The 22,386-nt window shown below is 37.8% G+C and overlaps 11 non-coding genes across 11 annotated transcripts; all 11 read left to right on the top strand.

Moving 5' to 3' along the window:
* Positions 1-945: 945 nt before the first annotated feature.
* TRNAS-AGA (transfer RNA serine (anticodon AGA)) lies at positions 946-1,027 on the top strand. The gene has a single exon. It is a non-coding gene; the product is annotated as a tRNA-Ser (tRNA).
* Positions 1,028-6,113: 5,086 nt separating this feature from the next.
* On the top strand, positions 6,114-6,195 carry TRNAS-UGA (transfer RNA serine (anticodon UGA)). Its single transcript has one exon. It is a non-coding gene; the product is annotated as a tRNA-Ser (tRNA).
* Positions 6,196-8,566: 2,371 nt separating this feature from the next.
* Positions 8,567-8,638, top strand: TRNAQ-UUG (transfer RNA glutamine (anticodon UUG)). Its single transcript has one exon. It is a non-coding gene; the product is annotated as a tRNA-Gln (tRNA).
* Positions 8,639-9,511: 873 nt separating this feature from the next.
* On the top strand, positions 9,512-9,593 carry TRNAS-UGA (transfer RNA serine (anticodon UGA)). The gene has a single exon. It is a non-coding gene; the product is annotated as a tRNA-Ser (tRNA).
* A 654-nt stretch (positions 9,594-10,247) lies between these two features.
* Positions 10,248-10,319, top strand: TRNAQ-UUG (transfer RNA glutamine (anticodon UUG)). Its single transcript has one exon. It is a non-coding gene; the product is annotated as a tRNA-Gln (tRNA).
* Positions 10,320-11,964: 1,645 nt separating this feature from the next.
* On the top strand, positions 11,965-12,036 carry TRNAQ-UUG (transfer RNA glutamine (anticodon UUG)). The gene has a single exon. It is a non-coding gene; the product is annotated as a tRNA-Gln (tRNA).
* A 1,645-nt stretch (positions 12,037-13,681) lies between these two features.
* TRNAQ-UUG (transfer RNA glutamine (anticodon UUG)) lies at positions 13,682-13,753 on the top strand. The gene has a single exon. It is a non-coding gene; the product is annotated as a tRNA-Gln (tRNA).
* A 1,608-nt stretch (positions 13,754-15,361) lies between these two features.
* TRNAQ-UUG (transfer RNA glutamine (anticodon UUG)) lies at positions 15,362-15,433 on the top strand. The gene has a single exon. It is a non-coding gene; the product is annotated as a tRNA-Gln (tRNA).
* A 1,668-nt stretch (positions 15,434-17,101) lies between these two features.
* Positions 17,102-17,173, top strand: TRNAQ-UUG (transfer RNA glutamine (anticodon UUG)). Its single transcript has one exon. It is a non-coding gene; the product is annotated as a tRNA-Gln (tRNA).
* A 2,437-nt stretch (positions 17,174-19,610) lies between these two features.
* TRNAS-UGA (transfer RNA serine (anticodon UGA)) lies at positions 19,611-19,692 on the top strand. The gene has a single exon. It is a non-coding gene; the product is annotated as a tRNA-Ser (tRNA).
* A 2,364-nt stretch (positions 19,693-22,056) lies between these two features.
* Positions 22,057-22,128, top strand: TRNAQ-UUG (transfer RNA glutamine (anticodon UUG)). Its single transcript has one exon. It is a non-coding gene; the product is annotated as a tRNA-Gln (tRNA).
* The last annotated feature ends 258 nt before the right edge of the window (positions 22,129-22,386 follow it).

A 22,386-nucleotide genomic window follows, 5' to 3' on the forward strand; every position in this document is an offset into this window, starting at 1 on the left:
AATCCTGTGATCAGAGTTCAAATCTCAGTGGAACCTGGGCACACATTTCGATTTTTCCATCTGCACTCAGATCGACGATGCTCAATGTTTATGATGAAACAAGCAATTTAAAATCCACATAATAAAAGACAAAAAAAGAGTTCAAGGATTCATGGAATACCATGGTCAAAGCTGTCAATCAAGTAGGATTAGCTAAAATTGTCTATGTCACTCATTGTCTATGTCATACCAAGCAATCTCATACTCTGTGACTTGAGTCAGTATTCACATAACACTCTTTCCAAGTGGGTGAATCTGACAAGGATTTGAAGCCAAAATGGCTTCAGGAAGTGTTTTTGATTTTTCTCTAAGCCATCTTTTCTTGTGTTTTCCAGAATTTCCTAAAGTGCCTTATAAACATTTTTGGTGGTGTTTTTCTAAAAATTCTTTTCGGCGTCTTTTGAATGTGTTTTGTGGCATTTTTTGTAGCACACAAAAGTCAATCAGGACCCTTAATAGGGTCTTTCGAACCTTACCGTTGACTTGTATTAAAGGTATGGAGCTGTTCAAAGTGAAAAACATCTGAAGATTGATATGGTAATTTCAGTTAACCGCTGGACATTTTTGGAAACTTGAGATGGTTAATAGATGCTCCAAAGCCTGATCAAATGAACATCAAGTCTTTTTTACTTGGAAATGATTATGTTCAGTCTTCTCAGCATTTTTGGATTATTTTTAAGGATGTATTTGGAGATGACTGACTCCAAATCCACATTATGAAGAGGGAAAAGCTTTAAACTGTGAATGGTTCCCATTGATGATGACTTTAAATCAGATTTTTGCATTTTACTGAGACCTTGTATTTTCTTTTCATTTTCTGAGATGTCTTCCAGAGGGTTGATCACTGAGCTTGATCATGGTGCTATTAGAAAACATGTGTGAAACTCATAACAGCTTGACGTCCGAGTAGTCGTGGCCGAGTGGTTAAGGCGATGGACTAGAAATCCATTGGGGTCTCCCCGCGCAGGTTCAAATCCTGCCGACTACGTCTATGTTTCAATAACTTTTTGACCTTTTATCTTTGTTGTTCTATTTGCATCTTTACTAGTCTATTCCCCATGACAGTGATCTGTGATGGAGCGAGTTTCTAGGACCAAACTGACTTTATCTTTGACTGTTCTTTAGATAATCTATTCTGGAGCAACATTACATGTGCGACTTGCCGCTAATCAAAAGAAGCACCGTGGGTGCCATCAGGTAAGAGGTTTTTCTCTTGATCTTGTCCAGCAGCCACAGACCGCTGTCCTGGCTAATGGACTGGGACATGCACTTTGATTTGCACAAACCTTAAATATCTCTCAGATGAAGCCTTTTACCATGCAATGCTAATCTTTATCAACTACTGGATGAACAGTTTTCTAACAGTATAAGTTTTGCAATTTATTTTTTTCACACTTTTTCCAAGTAACAGATACAGCAATCTTTTTACTAGCCACTTTTCATCAACATTTCAAACTGTGCTAGCTGTGATATCGTGGAAATGTTGGTAAATTTGTGGAATGAAAGGTTATAAGATATGAATTTACCATTGTGTATGATTGCAGATTTGCACTGCAGCTTTGGAGCCTGTTTTCGCCATCGTTCACTATTTCATATGCTTTATTCAGCACAACAAGCCGCAGCCATGACTGTGTAATGGTTGGTTCCATGGTGTAATGGTTAGCCCTCTCGACTTTGAATTCTGTGATCTGAGTTCAAATCTTAGTGGAACCTGGGCACACATTTCGATTTTTCCATCTGCACTCAGATCGACGATGCCCAATGTTTATGATGAAACAAGCAATTTAAAATCCACATAATAAAAGACAAAAAAAGAGTTCAAGGATTCATGGAATACCATGGTCAAAGCTGTCAATCAAGTAGGATTAGCAAAAATTAAAATTGTCTATGTCACTCATTGTCTATGTCATACCAAGCAAACTCATACTCTGTGACTTGACTCAATATGCACATAACACTCTTTCCAAGTGGGTGAATCTGACAAGGATTTGAAGCCAAAATGGCTTCAGGAAGTGTTTTTGATTTTTCTCTAAGCCATCTTTTTTTGTGTTTTCCAGAATTTCCTAAAGTGCCTTATAAACATTTTTGGTGGTGTTTTTCTAAAAATTCTTTTCGGCGTCTTTTGAATGTGTTTTGTGGCTTTTTTTGTAGCACACAAAAGTCAATCAGGACGCTTTATAGGGTCTTTTTAACCTTACCGTTGACTTGTATTATAGGTATGGAGCTGTTCAAAGTGAAAAACAGCTGAAGATTGATATGGTAATTTCAGTTAACCGCTGGACATTTTTGGAAACTTGAGATGGTTAATAGACGTTGCAAAGCCTGATCAAATGAACATCAAGTCTTTTTTACTTGGAAATGATTATGTTCAGTCTTCTCAGCATTTTTGGATTATTTTTAAAGATGTTTTTGGAGCTGACTGACTCCAAATCCACATTATGAAGAGGGAAAAGCTTTAAACTGTGAAAGGTTCCCATTGATGATGACTTTAAATCAGATTTTTGCATTTCACTGAGACCTTGTATTTTCTTTTCATTTTCTGAGATGTCTTCCAGAGGGTTGATCACTGAGCTTGATCATGGTGCTATTAGAAAACATGTGTGAAACTCATAACAGCTTGACGTCTGAGTTGTTGTGGCCGAGTGGTTAAGGCGATGGACTAGAAATCCATTGGGGTCTCCCCGCGCAAGTTCAAATCCTACCGATTACGTCTATGTTTCAAAAACTTTTTGACCTTTTATCTTTGTTGTTCAATTTGCATGTTTACTAGTCTATTCCCCATGACAGTGATCTGTGATGGAGCGAGTTTCTAGGACCAAACTGACTTTATCTTTGACTGTTCTTTAGATAATCTATTCTGGAGCAACATTACATGTGCGACTTGCCGCTAATCAAAAGAAGCACCGTGGGTGCCATCAGGTAAGAGGTTTTTCTCTTGATCTTGTCCAGCAGCCACAGACCGCTGTCCTGGCTAATGGATTGGGACATGCACTTTGATTTGCACAAACCTTAAATTATCTCTCAGATGAAGCCTTTTACCATGCAATGCTAATCTTTATCGACTACTGGATGAACAGTTTTCTAACAGTATAAGTTTTGCAATTTATTTTTTTCACACTTTTTCCAAGTAACAGATACAGCAATCTTTTTACTAGCCACTTTTCATCAACATTTCAAACTGTCCAAGCTGTGATATCGTGGAAATGTTGGTAAATTTGTGGAATGAAAGGTTATAAGATATCAATTTACCATTGTGTATGATTGCAGATTTGCACTGCAGCTTTGGAGCCTGTTTTCGCCATCGTTCACGATTTCATATGCTTTATTCAGCACAACAAGCCGCAGCCATGACTGTGTAATGTTTGGTTCCATGGTGTAATGGTTAGCACGCTGGACTTTGAATCATGTTATCTGAATTCAAATCTCAGTGGAACCTGGGCACACATTTCAATTTTTCCATCTGCACTCAGATCGACGATGCCCAATGTTTATGATGAAACAAGCAATTTAAAATACACATAATAAAAGACAAAAAAAGAGTTCAAGGATTCATGGAATACCATGGTCAAAGGTGTCAATCAAGAAGGATTAGCAAAAATTAAAATTGTCTATGTCACTCATTGTCTATGTCATACCAAGCAATCTCATACTCTGTGACTTGAGTCAATATTCACATAACACTCTTTCCAAGTGGGTGAATCTGACAAGGATTTGAAGCCAAAATGTCTTCAGGAAGTGTTTTTGATTTTTCTCTAAGCCATCTTTTCTTGTGTTTTCCAGAATTTCCTAAAGTGCCTTATGAACATTTTTGGTGGTGTTTTTCTAAAAATTCTTTTCGGCGTCTTTTGAATGTGTTTTGTGGCTTTTTTTGTAGCACACAAAAGTCAATCAGGACCCTTTATAGGGTCTTTCGAACCTTACCGTTGACTTGTGTTATAGGTATGGAGCTGTTCAAAGTGAAAAACAGGTGAAGATTGATATGGTAATTTCAGTTAACCGCTGGACATTTTTGGAAACTTGAGATGGTTAATAGACGCTCCAAAGCCTCATCAAATAAACATCAAGTCTTTTTTACTTGGAAATGATTATGTTCAGTCTTCTCAGCATTTTTGGATTATTTTTAAGGATGTTTTTGGAGCTGACTGACTCCAAATCCACATTATGAAGAGGGAAAAGCTTTAAACTGTGAATGGTTCCCATTGATGATGACTTTAAATCAGATTTTTGCATTTTACTGAGACTTTGTATTTTCTTTTCATTTTCTGAGATGTCTTCCATAGGGTTGATCACTGAGCTTGATCAGGGTGCTATTAGAAAACATGTGTGAAACTCATAACAGCTTGACGTCCAAGTAGTCGTGGCCGAGTGGTTAAGGCGATGAACTAGAAATCCATTGGGGTCTCCCTGCGCAGGTTCAGATCCTGCTGACCACGTCTATGTTTCAATAACTTTTTGACCTTTTATCTTTGTTGTTCAATTTGCATGTTTACTAGTCTATTCCCCATGACAGTGATCTGTGATGGAGCGAGTTTCTAGGACCAAACTGACTTTATCTTTGACTGTTCTTTAGATAATCTATTCTGGAGCAACATTACATGTGCGACTTGCCGCTAATCAAAAGAAGCACCGTGGGTGCCATCAGGTAAGAGGTTTTTCTCTTGATCTTGTCCAGCAGCCACAGACCGCTGTCCTGGCTAATGGACTGGGACATGCACTTTGATTTGCACAAACCTTAAATTATCTCTCAGATGAAGCCTTTTACCATGCAATGCTAATCTTTATCAACGACTGGATGAACAGTTTTCTAACAGTACAAGTTTTGCAATTTATTTTTTTCACACTTTTTCCAAGTAACAGATACAGCAATCTTTTTACTAGCCACTTTTCATCAACATTTCAAACTGTCCTAGCTGTGATATCGTGGAAATGTTGGTAAATTTGTGGAATGAAAGGTTATAAGATATCAATTTACCATTGTGTATGATTGCAGATTTGCACTGCAGCTTTGGAGCCTGTTTTCGCCATCGTTCACGATTTCATATGCTTTATTCAGCACAACAAGCCGCAGCCATGACTGTGTAATGGTTGGTTCCATGGTGTAATGGTTAGCACTCTGGACTTTGAATCCTGTTATCTGAATTCAAATCTCAGTGGAACCTGGGCACACATTTCAATTTTTCCATCTGCACTCAGATCGACGATGCCCAATGTTTATGATGAAACAAGCAATTTAAAATCCACATAATAAAAGACAAAAAAAGAGTTCAAGGATTCATGGAATACCATGGTCAAAGCTGTCAATCAAGTAGGATTAGCAAAAATTAAAATTGTCTATGTCACTCATTGTCTATGTCATACCAAGCAATCTCATACTCTGTGACTTGAGTCAATATTCACATAACACTCTTTCCAAGTGGGTGAATCTGACAAGGTTTTGAAGCCAAAATGTCTTCAGGAAGTGTTTTTGATTTTTCTCTAAGCCATCTTTTCTTGTGTTTTCCAGAATTTCCTAAAGTGCCTTATAAACATTTTTGGTGGTGTTTTTCTAAAAATTCTTTTCGGCGTCTTTTGAATGTGTTTTGTGGCTTTTTTTGTAGCACACAAAAGTCAATCAGGACCCTTTATAGGGTCTTTCGAACCTTACCGTTGACTTGTATTATAGGTATGGAGCTGTTCAAAGTGAAAAACAGCTGAAGATTGATATGGTAATTTCAGTTAACCGCTGGACATTTTTGGAAACTTGAGATGGTTAATAGATGCTCCAAAGCCTGATCAAATGAACATCAAGTCTTTTTTACTTGGAAATGATTATGTTCAGTCTTCTCAGCATTTTTGGATTATTTTTAAGGATGTTTTTGGAGCTGACTGACTCCAAATCCACATTATGAAGAGGGAAAAGCTTTAAACTGTGAATGGTTCCCATTGATGATGACTTTAAATCAGATTTTTGCATTTTACTGAGACCTTGTATTTTCTTTTCTTTTTCTGAGATGTCTTCCAGAGGGTTGATCACTGAGCTTGATCATGGTGCTATTAGAAAACATGTGTGAAACTCATAACAGCTTGACGTCCGAGTAGTCGTGGCCGAGTGGTAAAGGTGATGGACTTGAAATCCATTGGGGTCTCCCCGCGCAGGTTCAAATCCTGCCGACTACGTCTATGTTTCAAAAACTTTTTGACCTTTTATCTTTGTTGTTCAATTTGCATGTTTACTAGTCTATTCCCCATGACAGTGATCTGTGATGGAGCGAGTTTCTAGGACCAAACTGACTTTATCTTTGACTGTTCTTTAGATAATCTATTCTGGAGCAACATTACATGTGCGACTTGCCGCTAATCAAAAGAAGCACCGTGGGTGCCATCAGGTAAGAGGTTTTTCTCTTGATCTTGTCCAGCAGCCACAGACCGCTGTCCTGGCTAATGGACTGGGACATGCACTTTGATTTGCACAAACCTTAAATTATCTCTCAGATGAAGCCTTTTACCATGCAATACTAATCTTTATCAAATACTGGATGAACAGTTTTCTAACAGTATAAGTTTTGCAATTTATTTTTTTCACACTTTTTCCAAGTAACAGATACAGCAATCTTTTTACTAGCCACTTTTCATCAACATTTCAAACTGTCCTAGCTGTGATATCGTGGAAATGTTGGTAAATTTGTGGAATGAAAGGTTATAAGATATCAATTTACCATTGTGTATGATTTCAGATTTGCACTGCAGCTTTGGAGAATGTTTTCGCCATCGTTCACGATTTCATATGCTTTATTCAGCACAACAAGCCGCAGCCATGACTGAGTCATGGTTGGTTCCATGGTGTAATGGTTAGCACGCCCGACTTTGAATCATGTTATCTGACTTCAAATCTCAGTGGAACCTGGGCACACATTTCAATTTTTCCATGTGCACTCAGATCGACGATGCCCAATGTTTATGATGAAACAAGCAATTTAAAATCCACATAATAAAAGACAAAAAAAGAGTTCAAGGATTCATGGAATACCATGATCAAAGCTGTCAATCAAGTAGGATTAGCAAAAATTAAAATTGTCTATATCACTCATTGTCTATGTCATACCAAGCAATCTCATACTCTGTGACTTGAGTCAATATTCACATAACACTCTTTCCAAGTGGGTGAATCTGACAAGGATTTGAAGCCAAAATGGCTTCAGGAAGTGTTTTTGATTTTTCTCTAAGCCATCTTTTCTTGTGTTTTCCAGAATTTCCTAAAGTGCCTTATAAACATTTTTGGTGGTGTTTTTCTAAAAATTCTTTTCGGTGTCTTTTGAATGTGTTTTGTGGCTTTTTTTGTAGCACACAAAAGTCAATCAGGACCCTTTATAGGGTCTTTCGAACCTTACCGTTGACTTGTATTATAGGTATGGAGCTGTTCTAAGTGAAAAACATCTGAAGATTGATATGGTAATTTCAGTTAACCGCTGGACATTTTTGGAAACTTGAGATGGTTAATAGACGCTCCAAAGCCTGATCAAATGAACATCAAGCCTTTTTTACTTGGAAATGATTATGTTCAGTCTTCTCAGCATTTTCGTATTATTTTTAAGGATGTTTTTGGAGCTGACTGACTCCAAATCCACATTATGAAGAGGGAAAAGCATTAAACTGTGAATGGTTCCCATTGATGATGACTTTAAATCAGAGTTTTGCATTTTACTGAGACCTTGTATTTTCTTTTCTTTTTCTGAGATGTCTTCCAGAGGGTTGATCACTGAGCTTTATCATGGTGCTATTAGAAAACGTGTGTGAAACGCATAACAGCTTGACGTCTGAGTAGTCGTGGCCGAGTGGTTAAGGCGATGGGCTAGAAATCCATTGGGGTCTCCCCGCACAGGTGCAAATCCTGCCGTCTATGTTTCAATAACTTTTTGACCTTTTATCTTTGTTGTTCAATTTGCATGTTTACTAGTCTATTCCCCATGACAGTGATCTGTGATGGAGCGAGTTTCTAGGACCAAACTGACTTTATATTTGACTGTTCTTTAGATAATCTATTCTGGAGCAACATTACATGTGAGACTTGCCGCTAATCAAAAGAAGCATCGTGGGTGCCATCAGGTAAGAGGTTTTTCTCTTGATCTTGTCCAGCAGCCACAGACCGCTGTCCTGGCTAATGGACTGGGACATGCACTTTGATTTGCACAAACCTTAAATTATCTCTCAGATGAAGCCTTTTACCATGCAATGCTAATCTTTATCGACTACTGGATGAACAGTTTTCTAACAGTATAAGTTTTGCAATTTATTTTTTTCACACTTTTTCCAAGTAACAGATACAGCAATCTTTTTATTAGCCACTTTTCATCAACATTTCAAACTGTCCTAGCTGTGATATCGTGGAAATGTTGGTAAATTTGTGGAATGAAAGGTTATAAGATATCAATTTACCATTGTGTATGATTGCAGATTTGCACTGCAGCTTTGGAGCCTGTTTTCGCCATCGTTCACGATTTCATATGCTTTATTCAGCACAACAAGCCGCAGCCATGACTATGTCATGGTTGGTTCCATGGTGTAATGGTTAGCACTCTGGACTTTGAATCCAGTGAGCTGAGTTCAAATCTCAGTGGAACCTGCGCACACATTTCAATTTTTCCATCTGCTCTCAGATCGACGATTCCCAATGTTTATGATGAAACAAGCAATTTAAAATCCACATAATAAAAAGACAACAAAAGAGTTCAAGGATTCATGGTCAAAGCTGTCAATATCAATCATTGTCTATGTCATACCAAGCAATCTCATACTCTGTGACTTGAGTCAATATTCACCTAACACTCTTTCCAAGTGGGTGAATCTGACAAGGATTTGAAGCCAAAATGGCTTCAGGAAGTGTTTTTGATTTTTCTCTAAGCCATCTTTTCTTGTGTTTTCCAGAATTTCCTAAAGTGCCTAATAAACATTTTTGGTGGTGCTTTTCTAAAAATTCTTTTCGGCGTCTTTTGAATGTGTTTTGTGGCTTTTTTTGTAGCACACAAAAGTCAATCAGGACCCTTTATAGGGTCTTTCGAACCTTACCCTTGACTTGTATTATAGGTATGGAGCTGTTCAAAGTGAAAAACATCTGAAGATTGATATGGTAATTTCAGTTAACCGCTGGACATTTTTGGAAACTTGAGATGGTTAATAGATGCTCCAAAGCCTGATCAAATGAACATCAAGTCTTTTTTACTTGGAAATGATTATGTTCAGTCTTCTCAGCATTTTTGGATTATTTTTAAGGATGTTTTTGGAGCTGACTGACTCCAAATCCACATTATGAAGAGGGAAAAGCTTTAAACTGCGAATGGTTCCAATTGATGATGACTTTAAATCAGATTTTTGCATTTTACTGAGACCTTGTATTTTCTTTTCATTTTCTGAGATGTCTTCCAGAGGGTTGATCACTGAGCGTGATCATGGTGCTATTAGAAAACATGTGTGAAGCTCATAACAGCTTGACGTCCGAGTAGTCGTGGCCGAGTGGTTAAGGCGATGGACTTGAAGTCCATTGGGGTCTCCCCGCGCAGGTTCAAATCCTGCTGACTACGTCTATGTTTCAATATCTTTTTGACCTTTTATTTTTGTTGTTCAATTTGCATGTTTACTAGTCTATTCCCCATGACAGTGATCTGTGATGGAGCGAATTTCTAGGACCAAACTGACTTTATATTTGACTGTTCTTTAGATAATCTATTCTGGAGCAACATTACATGTGCGACTTGCCGCTAATCAAAAGAAGCATCGTGGGTGCCATCAGGTAAGAGGTTTTTCTCTTGATCTTGTCCAGCAGCCACAGACCGCTGTCCTGGCTAATATACTGGGACATGCACTTTGATTTGCACAAACCTTAAATTATCTCTCAGATGAAGCCTTTTACCATGCAATGCTAATCTTTATCGACTACTGGATGAACAGTTTTCTAACAGTATAAGTTTTGCAATGTATTTTTTTCACACTTTTTCCAAGTAACAGATACAGCAATCTTTTTACTAGCCACTTTTCATCAACATTTCAAACTGCGCTAGCTGTGATATCGTGGAAATGTTGGTAAATTTGTGGAATGAAAGGTTATAAGATATCAATTTATCATTGTGTATGATTGCAGATTTGCACTGCAGCTTTGGAGCCTATTTTCGCCATCGTTCACGATTTCATATGCTTTATTCAGCACAACAAGCCGCAGCCATGACTGAGTCATGGTTGGTTCCATGGTGTAATTGTTAGCACTCTGGACTTTGAATCCAGTGATCTGAGTTCAAATCTCAGTGGAACCTGGGCACACATGTCAATTTTTCCATGTGCTCTCAGATCGACGATGCCCAATGTTTATGATGAAACAAGCAATTTAAAATCCACATAATAAAAGACAAAAAAAGAGTTCAAGGATTCATGGAATACCATGATCAAAGCTGTCAATCAAGTAGGATTAGCAAAAATTAAAATTGTCTATATCACTCATTGTCTATGTCATACCAAGCAATCTCATACTCTGTGACTTGAGTCAATATTCACATAACACTCTTTCCAAGTGGGTGAATCTGACAAGGATTTGAAGCCAAAATGGCTTCACGAAGTGTTTTTGATTTTTCTCTAAGCCATCTTTTCTTGTGTTTTCCAGAATTTCCTAAAGTGCCTTATAAACATTTTTGGTGGTGTTTTTCTAAAAATTCTTTTCGGCGTCTTTTGAATGTGTTTTGTGGCTTTTTTTGTAGCACACAAAAGTCAATCAGGACCCTTTATAGGGTCTTTCGAACCTTACCCTTGACATGTATTATAGGTATGGAGCTGTTCAAAGTGAAAAACATCTGAAGATTGATATGGTAATTTCAGTTAACCGCTGGACATTTTTGGAAACTTGAGATGGTTAATAGACGCTCTAAAGCCTGATCAAATGAACATCAAGTCTTTTTTACTTGGAAATGATTATGTTCAGTCTTCTCAGCATTTTCGTATTATTTTTAAGGATGTTTTTGGAGCTGACTGACTCCAAATCCACATTATGAAGAGGGAAAAGCATTAAACTGTGAATGGTTCCCATTGATGATGACTTTAAATCAGATTTTTGCATTTTACTGATACCTTGTATTTTATTTTCTTTTTCTGAGTTGTCTTCCAGAGGGTTGATCACTGAGCTTTATCATGGTGCTATTAGAAAACGTGTGTGAAACTCATAACAGCTTGACGTCTGAGTAGTCGTGGCCGAGTGGTTAAGGCGATGGGCTAGAAATCCATTGGTGTCTCCCCGCGCAGGTGCAAATCCTGCCGTCTATGTTTCAATAACTTTTTGACCTTTTATCTTTGTTGTTCAATTTGCATGTTTACTAGTCTATTCCCCATGACAGTGATCTGTGATGGAGCGAGTTTCTAGGACCAAACTGACTTTATCTTTGACTGTTCTTTAGATAATCTATTCTGGAGCAACATTACATGTGCGACTTGCCGCTAATCAAAAGAAGCATCGTGGGTGCCATCAGGTAAGAGGTTTTTCTCTTGATCTTGTCCAGCAGCCACAGACCGCTGTCCTGGCTAATGGACTGGGACATGCACTTTGATTTGCACAAACCTTAAATTATCTCTCAGATGAAGCCTTTTACCATGCAATGCTAATCTTTATCGACTACTGGATGAACAGTTTTCTAACAGTATAAGTTTTGCAATGTATTTTTTTCACACTTTTTCCAAGTAACAGATACAGCAATCTTTTTACTAGCCACTTTTCATCAACATTTCAAACTGTCCTAGCTGTGATATCGTGGAAATGTTGGTAAATTTGTGGAATGAAAGGTTATAAGATATCAATTTATCATTGTGTATGATTGCAGATTTGCACTGCAGCTTTGGAGCCTGTTTTCGCCATCGTTCACGATTTCATATGCTTTATTCAGCACAACAAGCCGCAGCCATGACTGAGTCATGGTTGGTTCCATGGTGTAATTGTTAGCACTCTGGACTTTGAATCCAGTCATCTGAGTTCAAATCTCAGTGGAACCTTGGCACACATGTCAATTTTTCCATGTGCACTCAGATCGACGATGCCCAATGTTTATGATGAAACAAGCAATTTAAAATCCACATAATAAAAGAAAAAAAAAGAGTTCAAGGATTCATGGAATACCATGATCAAAGCTGTCAATCAAGTAGGATTAGCAAAAATTAAAATTGTCTATATCACTCATTGTCTATGTCATACCAAGCAATCTCATACTCTGTGACTTGAGTCAATATTCACATAACACTCTTTCCAAGTGGGTGAATCTGACAAGGATTTGAAGCCAAAATGGCTTCAGGAAGTGTTTTTGATTTTTCTCTAAGCCATCTTTTCTTGTGTTTTCCAGAATTTCCTAAAGTGCCTTATAAACATTTTTGGTGGTGTTTTTCTAAAAATTCTTTTCGGCGTCTTTTGAATGTGTTTTGTGGCTTTTTTTGTAGCACACAAAAGTCAATCAGGACCCTTTATAGGGTATTTCGAACCTTACCGTTGACTTGTATTATAGGTATGGAGCTGTTCAAAGTGAAAAACATCTGAAGATTGATATGGTAATTTCAGTTAACCGCTGGACATTTTTGGAAACTTGAGATGGTTAATAGACGCTCCAAAGCCTGATCAAATGAACATCAAGTCTTTTTTACTTGGAAATGATTATGTTCAGTCTTCTCAGCATTTTCGTATTATTTTTAAGGATGTTTTTGGAGCTGACTGACTCCAAATCCACATTATGAAGAGGGAAAAGCATTAAACTGTGAATGGTTCCCATTGATGATGACTTTAAATCAGATTTTTGCATTTTACTGAGACCTTGTATTTTCTTTTCTTTTTCTGAGATGTCTTCCAGAGGGTTGATCACTGAGCTTTATCATGGTGCTATTAGAAAACGTTTGTGAAACGCATAACAGCTTGACGTCTGAGTAGTCGTGGCCGAGTGGTTAAGGCGATGGGCTAGAAATCCATTGGGGTCTCCCCGCGCAGGTGCAAATCCTGCCGTCTATGTTTCAATAACTTTTTGACCTTTTATCTTTGTTGTTCAATTTGCATGTTTACTAGTCTATTCCCCATGACAGTGATCTGTGATGGAGCGAGTTTCTAGGACCAAACTGACTTTATATTTGACTGTTCTTTAGATAATCTATTCTGGAGCAACATTACATGTGCGACTTGCCGCTAATCAAAAGAAGCATCGTGGGTGCCATCAGGTAAGAGGTTTTTCTCTTGATCTTGTCCAGCAGCCTCAGACCGCTGTCCTGGCTAATGGACTGGGACATGCACTTTGATTTGCACAAACCTGAAATTATCTCTCAGATGAAGCCTTTTACCATGCAATGCTAATCTTTATCGACTACTGGATGAACAGTTTTCTAACAGTATAAGTTTTGCAATTTATTTTTTTCACACTTTTTCCAAGTAACAGATACAGCAATCTTTTTATTAGCCACTTTTCATCAACATTTCAAACTGTCCTAGCTGTGATCTCGTGGAAATGTTGGTAAATTTGTGGAATGAAAGGTTATAAGATATCAATTTACTATTGTGTATGATTGCAGATTTGCACTGCAGCTTTGGAGCCTGTTTTCGCCATCGTTCACGATTTCATATGCTTTATTCAGCACAACAAGCCGCAGCCATGACTATGTCATGGTTGGGTCCATGGTGTAATGGTTAGCACTCTGGACTTTGAATCCAGTGATCTGAGTTCAAAGCTCAGTGGAACCTGCGCACACATTTCGATTTTTCCATCTGCTCTCAGATCGACGATTCCCAATGTTTATGATGAAACAAGCAATTTAAAATCCACATAATAAAAGACAACAAAAGAGTTCAAGGATTCATGGTCAAAGCTGTCAATATCAATCATTGTCTATGTCATACCAAGCAATCTCATACTCTGTGACTTGAGTCAATATTCACATAACACTCTTTCCAAGTGGGTGAATCTGACAAGGATTTGAAGCCAAAATGGCTTCAGGAAGTGTTTTTGATTTTTCTCTAAGCCATCTTTTCTTGTGTTTTCCAGAATTTCCTAAAGTGCCTTATAAACATTTTTGGTGGTGTTTTTCTAAAAATTATTTTCGGCGTCATTTGAATGTGTTTTGTGGCTTTTTTTGTAGCACACAAAAGTCAATCAGGACCCTTTATAGGGTCTTTCGAACCTTACCGTTGACTTGTAGTATAGGTATGGAGCTGTTCAAAGTGAAAAACAGCTGAAGATTGATATGGTAATTTCAGTTAACCGCTGGACATTTTTGGAAACTTGACATGGTTAATAGACGCTCCAAAGCCTGATCAAATGAACATCAAGTTTTTTTTACTTGGAAATGATTATGTTCAGTCTTCTCAGCATTTTCGGATTATTTTTAAGGATGTTTTTGGAGCTGACTGACTCCAAATCCACATTATGAAGAGGGCATAGCTTTAAACTGTGAATGGTTCCCATTGATGTTGACTTTAAATCAGATTTTTGCATTTTACTGAGACCTTGTATTTCCTTTTCATTTACTGAGATGTCTTCCAGAGGGTTGATCACTGAGCTTGATCATGGTGCTATTAGAAAACGTGTGTGAAACTCATAACAGCTTGACGTCCGAGTAGTCGTGGCCGAGTGGTTAAGGAGATGGGCAAGAAATCCATTGGGGTCTCCCCGCGCAGGTGCAAATCCTGCCGTCTACGTCTATGTTTCAATAACTTTTTGACCTTTTATCTTTGTTGTTCAATTTGCATGTTTACTAGTCTATTCCCCATGACAGTGATCTGTGATGGAGCGAGTTTCTCGGACCAAACTGACTTTATCTTTGACTGTTCTTTAGATAATCTATTCTGGAGCAACATTACATGTGCGACTTGCCGCTAATCAAAAGAAGCACCGTGGGTGCCATCAGGTAAGAGGTCTTTCTCTTGATCTTGTCCAGCAGCCACAGACCGCTGTCCTGGCTAATGGACTGGGACATGCACTTTGATTTGCACAAACCTTAAATTATCTCTCAGATGAAGCCTTTTACCATGCAATGCTAATCTTTATCGACTACTGGATGAACAGTTTTCTAACAGTATAAGTTTTGCAATTTATTTTTTTCACACTTTTTCCAAGTAACAGATACAGCAATCTTTTTACTAGCCACTTTTCATCAACATTTCAAACTGTCCTAGCTGTGATATCGTGGAAATGTTGGTAAATTTGTGGAATGAAAGGTTATAAGATATCAATTTACCATTGTGTATGATTGCAGATTTGCACTGCAGCTTTGGAGCCTGTTTTCGCCATCGTTCACGATTTCATATGCTTTATTCAGCACAACAAGCCGCAGCCATGACTGTGTCATGGTTGGTTCCATGGTGTAATGGTTAGCACTCTGGACTTTGAATCCAGTGATCTGAGTTCAAATCTCAGTGGAAACTGGGCACTCATTTTGATTTTTCCATCTGCACTCAGATTGACGATACCCAATGTTTATGATGAAACAAGCAATTTAAAATCCACATAATAAAAGACAAAAAAAGAGTTCAAGGATTCATGTAATACCATGGTCAAAGCTGTCAATCAAGTAGGATTAGCATAAATTAAAATTGTCTATATCACTCATTGTCTATGTCACTCATTGTCTATGTCATACCAAGCAATCTCATACTCTGTGACTTGAGTCAATATTCACATAACACTCTTTCCAAGTGGGTGAATCTGACAAGGATTTGAAGCCAAAATGGCTTTAGGAAGTGTTTTTGATTTTTCTCTAAGCCATCTTTTCTTGTGTTTTCCAGAATTTCCTAAAGTGCCTTATAAACATTTTTGGTGGTGTTTTTCTAAAAATTATTTTCGGCGTCTTTTGAATGTGTTTTGTGGCTTTTTTTGTAGCACACAAAAGTCAATCAGGACCCTTTATAGGGTCTTTCGAACCTTACCGTTGACTTGTAGTATAGGTATGGAGCTGTTCAAAGTGAAAAACAGCTGAAGATTGATATGGTAATTTCAGTTAACCGCTGGACATTTTTGGAAACTTGACATGGTTAATAGACGCTCCAAAGCCTGATCAAAAGAACATCAAGTTTTTTTTACTTGGAAATGATTATGTTCAGTCTTCTCAGCATTTTCGGATTATTTTTAAGGATGTTTTTGGAGCTGACTGACTCCAAATCCACATTATGAAGAGGGAATAGCTTTAAACTGTGAATGGTTCCCATTGATGATGACTTTAAATCAGATTTTTGCATTTTACTGAGACCTTGTATTTTCTTTTCATTTACTGAGATGTCTTCCAGAGGGTTGATCACTGAGCTTGATCATGGTGCTATTAGAAAACGTGTGTGAAACTCATAACAGCTTGACGTCCGAGTAGTCGTGGCTGAGTGGTTAAGGAGATGGGCAAGAAATCCATTGGGGTCTCCCCGCGCAGGTGCAAATCCTGCCGACTACGTCTATGTTTCAATAACTTTTTGACCTTTTATCTTTGTTGTTCAATTTGCATGTTTACTAGTCTTATTCCCCATGACAGTGATCTGTGATGGAGCGAGTTTCTCGGACCAAACTGACTTTATCTTTGACTGTTCTTTAGATAATCTATTCTGGAGCAACATTACATGTGCGACTTGCCGCTAATCAAAAGAAGCACCGTGGGTGCCATCAGGTAAGAGGTTTTTCTCTTGATCTTGTCCAGCAGCCACAGACCGCTGTCCTGGCTAATGGACTGGGACATGCACTTTGATTTGCACAAACCTTAAATTATCTCTCAGATGAAGCCTTTTACCATGCAATGCTAATCTTTATCGACTACTGGATGAACAGTTTTCTAACAGTATAAGTTTTGCAATTTATTTTTTTCACACTTTTTCCAAGTAACAGATACAGCAATCTTTTTACTAGCCACTTTTCATCAACATTTCAAACTGTCCTAGCTGTGATATCGTGGAAATGTTGGTAAATTTGTGGAATGAAAGGTTATAAGATATCAATTTACCATTGTGTATGATTGCAGATTTGCACTGCAGCTTTGGAGCCTGTTTTCGCCATCGTTCACGATTTCATATGCTTTATTCAGCAAAACAAGCCGCAGCCATGACTGCGTCAAGGTTGGTTCCATGGTGTAATGGTTAGCACTCTGGACTTTGAATCCAGTGATCTGAGTTCAAATCTCAGTGGAACCTGGGCACTCATTTTGATTTTTCCATCTGCACTCAGATCGACGAAGCCCAATGTTTATGATGAAACAAGCAATTTAAAATCCACATAATAAACGACAAAAAAAGAGTTCAAGGATTCATGGAATACCATGATCAAAGCTGTCAATCAAGTAGGATTAGCAAAAATTAAAATTGTCTATATCACTCATTGTCTATGTCATACCAAGCAATCTCATACTCTGTGACTTGAGTCAATATTCACATAACACTCTTTCCAAGTGGGTGAATCTGACAAGGATTTGAAGACAAAATTACATGTGCGACTTGCCGCTAATCAAAAGAAGCACCGTGGGTGCCATCAGGTAAGAGGTTTTTCTCTTGATCTTGTCCAGCAGCCACAGACCGCTGTCCTGGCTAATGGACTGGGACATGCACTTTGATTTGCACAAACCTTAAATTATCTCTCAGATGAAGTCTTTTACCATGCAATGCTAATCTTTATTGACTACTGGATGAACAGTTTTCTAACAGTATAAGTTTTGCAATTTGTTTTTTTCACACTTTTTCCAAGTAACAGATACAGCAATCTTTTTACTAGCCACTTTTCATCAACATTTCAACATTCTTTGGTAATCCTTATTGATCTCCATGACGACGACCCTGATGACGACGACCCTGAAGACCACACCAAAGAAGACCAGAAATATGACCCTAAATAATAAGACCAAGAGGACAAAGAACATGAAGACAACCACCAAGATACAGAACAAAAGACAGAAGAACAAGAAGCAGAAGAAGCAAAAGCAGAAGAACAGAAAGCAGAAGAACATTAAGCATAAGACTAAAAATCAGCATAGAAGAAATCAAAATTATAAGCAGAAGAAGACTAAGCAGTAAATGGGGGTGAGTCCGTTACTCCTCGTGGTGCTCCTGCTGCAGGCCAAACTGAACGCGGACAAATCCTGTTGTAAATCTTTAGTGACAGGCAGAACGTAAGGTGTAATCTTATAACTTTTATAGATAAGTACTACAGGAATGCCTGTCATCATAAGAAAATGAAGACAAAGAAGAATAGGAAGAAGATGAAGAAATAGCATATTAAAGTTAATAATAGCTGAATAAGAAGAATATGAAGAATGGGAAAAAAAAATTAAAGGGAAGAAGATGAAGAAGAAGATGAATAAGGTGAAGAAAAAGTTGATGAAAAAAATGCTACTGCTGCGGATCATGAAGGAGAAAGTGTGGGAGAAGTACAAAAGAAGGTGAAGAGAATGGAAGTTGTGAAACATACATATCTGACAAAATATAAAAAAAAGGTTAACATAGTCAATATCTTTTTAACTCCGAACGTCTTGAAAAAAAAAATTGGAATTAATGCTATGCCATGTGATTTGAATAAACTACTATGCCTTTATTTGTCTCCTCCACCAATACATTCTACATGATTCTTATTTGTTTTCAATTATGTAGAATTAGCCAACAAGGAAATAAAGGTCTTTTTTTAATTCCGATACCGGAAGTCCCATTGACTTGAATGGGACTTCCGGTATCGGAATCGGCGATACTCGATATTTTTTTCGTATCGGGCGATACCATCCAATATGATACTTTTGGGTATCGAACGGTATCTCTCAACAATAATGATGACTTTAAATCAGATTTTTGCAAAAGTTATCAATCAAGTAGGATAAGCAAAATGTAAAATTAGCTTCAGGAAACAAAACTCATTGTCTATGTCTTACCAAGCAATCTCATACTCTGTGACTTGAGTCAATATTCACATAACACTCTTTCCAAGTGGGTGAATCTGACAAGGATTTGAAGCCAAAATGGCTTCAGGAAGTGTTTTTGATTTTTCTCTAAGCCATCTTTTCTTGTGTTTTCCAGAATTTCCTAAAGTGCCTTATAAACATTTTTGGTGGTGTTTTTCTAAAAATTCTTTTCGGCGTCTTTTGAATGTGTTTTGTGGATTTTTTTGTAGCACACAAAAGTCAATCAGGACCCTTCATAGGGTCTTTCGAACCTTACCGTTGACTTGTATTATAGGTATGGAGCTGTTCAAAGTGAAAAACAGCTGAAGTATGATATGGTAATTTCAGTTAACCGCTGGACATTTTTGGAAACTTGAGATGGTTAATAGATGCTCCAAAGCCTGATCAAATGAACATCAAGTCTTTTTTGCTTGGAAATGATTATGTTCAGTCTTCTCAGCATTTTCGGATTATTTTTAAGGATGTTTTTGGAGCTGACTGACTCCAAATCCACATTATGAAGAGGGAAAAGCTTTAAACTGTGAATGGTTCCCATTGATGATGATGACTTTAAATCAGATTTTTGCATTTTACTGAGACCTTGTATTTTCTTTTCATTTTCTGAGATGTCTTCCAGAGGGTGATTCACTGAGCTTGATCATGGTGCTATTAGAAAACATGTGTGAAACTCATAACAGCTTGACGTCTGAGTAGTTGTGGCCGAGTGGTTAAGGCGATGGACTTGAAATCCATTGGGGTCTCCCCGCGCAGGTGCAAATCCTGCTGTCTATGTTTCATAAACTTTTTGACCTTTTATCTTTGTTGTTCAATTTGCATGTTTACTAGTCTATTCCCCATGACAGTGATCTGTGATGGAGCGAGTTTCTCGGACCAAACTGACTTTATTTTTGACTGTTCTTTAGATAATCTATTCTGGAGCAACATTACATGTGCGACTTGCCGCTAATCAAAAGAAGCACCGTGGGTGCCATCAGGTAAGAGGTTTTTCTCTTGATCTTGTCCAGCAGCCACAGACTGCTGTCCTGGCTAATGGACTGGGACATGCACTTTGATTTGCACAAACCTTAAATTATCTCTCAGATGAAGCCTTTTACCATGCAATGCTAATCTTTATCGACTACTGGATGAACAGTTTTCTAACAGTATAAGTGTTGCAATTTATTTTTTTCACACTTTTTCCAAGTAGCAGATACAGCAATCTTTTTACTAGCCACTTTTCATCAACATTTCAAACTGTCCTAGCTGTGATATCGTGGAAATGTTGGTAAATTTGTGGAATGAAAGGTTATAAGATATCAATTTACCATTGTGTATGATTGCAGATTTGCACTGCAGCTTTGGAGCCTGTTTTCGCCATCGTTCACGATTTCATATGCTTTATTCAGCACAACAAGCCGCAGCCATGACTTTGTCATGGTTGGTTCCATGGTGTAATGGTTTGCACTCTCGACTTTGAATCCAGTGATCTCAGTTCAAATCTCAGTGGATCCTAGGCACACATTTCGATTTTTCCATCTGCACTCAGATCGACGATGCTCAATGTTTATGATTAAACAAGCAATTTAAAATCCACATAATAAAAGACAAAAAAAGAGTTCAAGGATTCATGGAATACCATGGTCAAAGCTGCCAATCAAGTAGGATTAGCAAAAATTAAAATAGTCTATGTCACTCATTGTCTATGTCATACCAAGCAATCTCTGTGACTTGAGTCAATATTCACATAACACTCTTTCCAAGTGGGTGAATCTGACAAGGATTTGAAGCCAAAATGGCTTCAGGAAGTGTTTTTGATTTTTCTCTAAGCCATCTTTTCTTGTGTTTTCCAGAATTTCCTAAAGTGCCTTATAAACATTTTTGGTGGTGTTTTTCTAAAAATTATTTTCGGCGTCATTTGAATGTGTTTTGTGGCTTTTTTGTAGCACACAAAAGTCAATCAGGACCCTTTATAGGGTCTTTCGAACCTTACCGTTGACTTGTAGTATAGGTTTGGAGCTGTTCAAAGTGAAAAACAGCTGAAGATTGATATGGTAATTTCAGTTAACCGCTGGACATTTTTGGAAACTTGACATGGTTAATAGACGCTCCAAAGCCTGATCAAATGAACATCAAGTTTTTTTTACTTGGAAATGATTATGTTCAGTCTTCTCAGCATTTTCGGATTATTTTTAAGGATGTTTTTGGAGCTGACTGACTCCAAATCCACATTATGAAGAGGGAATAGCTTTAAACTGTGAATGGTTCCCATTGATGATGACTTTAAATCAGATTTTTGCATTTTACTGAGACCTTGTATTTTCTTTTCATTTACTGAGATGTCTTCCAGAGGGTTGATCACTGAGCTTGGTCATGGTGCTATTAGAAAACGTGTGTGAAACTCATAACAGCTTGACGTCCGAGTAGTCGTGGCCGAGTGGTTAAGGAGATGGGCAAGAAATCCATTGGGGTCTCCCCGCGCAGGTGCAAATCCTGCCGACTACGTCTATGTTTCAATAACTTTTTGACCTTTTATCTTTGTTGTTCAATTTGCATGTTTACTAGTCTATTCCCCATGACAGTGATCTGTGATGGAGCGAGTTTCTCGGACCAAACTGACTTTATCTTTGACTGTTCTTTAGATAATCTATTCTGGAGCAACATTACATGTGCGACTTGCCGCTAATCAAAAGAAGCACCGTGGGTGCCATCAGGTAAGAGGTCTTTCTCTTGATCTTGTCCAGCAGCCACAGACTGCTGTCCTGGCTAATGGACTGGGACATGCACTTTGATTTGCACAAACCTTAAATTATCTCTCAGATGAAGCCTTTTACCATGCAATGCTAATCTTTATCGACTACTGGATGAACAGTTTTCTAACAGTATAAGTTTTGCAATTTATTTTTTTCACACTTTTTCCAAGTAACAGATACAGCAATCTTTTTACTAGCCACTTTTCATCAACATTTCAAACTGTCCTAGCTGTGATATCATGGAAATGTTGGTAAATTTGTGGAATGAAAGGTTATAAGATATCAATTTACCATTGTGTATGATTGCAGATTTGCACTGCAGCTTTGGAGCCTGTTTTCGCCATCGTTCACGATTTCATATGCTTTATTCAGCACAACAAGCCGCAGCTATGACTGTGTCATGGTTGGTTCCATGGTGTAATGATTAGCACTCTGGACTTTGAATCCAGTGATCTGAGTTCAAATCTCAGTGGAACCTGGGCACTCATTTTGATTTTTCCATCTGCACTCAGATTGACGATGCCCAATGTTTATGATGAAACAAGCAATTTAAAATCCACATAATAAAAGACAAAAAAAGAGTTCAAGGATTCATGGAATACCATGGTCAAAGCTGTCAATCAAGTAGGATTAGCATAAATTAAAATTGTCTATATCACTCATTGTCTATGTCACTCATTGTCTATGTCATACCAAGCAATCTCATACTCTGTGACTTGAGTCAATATTCACATAA

Source organism: Dendrobates tinctorius, unplaced genomic scaffold, assembly GCF_039654945.1.
Source record: "Dendrobates tinctorius isolate UK_male_01 unplaced genomic scaffold, ASM3965494v1 ptg000048l, whole genome shotgun sequence".
NCBI classification, from domain to species: Eukaryota; Metazoa; Chordata; class Amphibia; order Anura; family Dendrobatidae; genus Dendrobates; species Dendrobates tinctorius.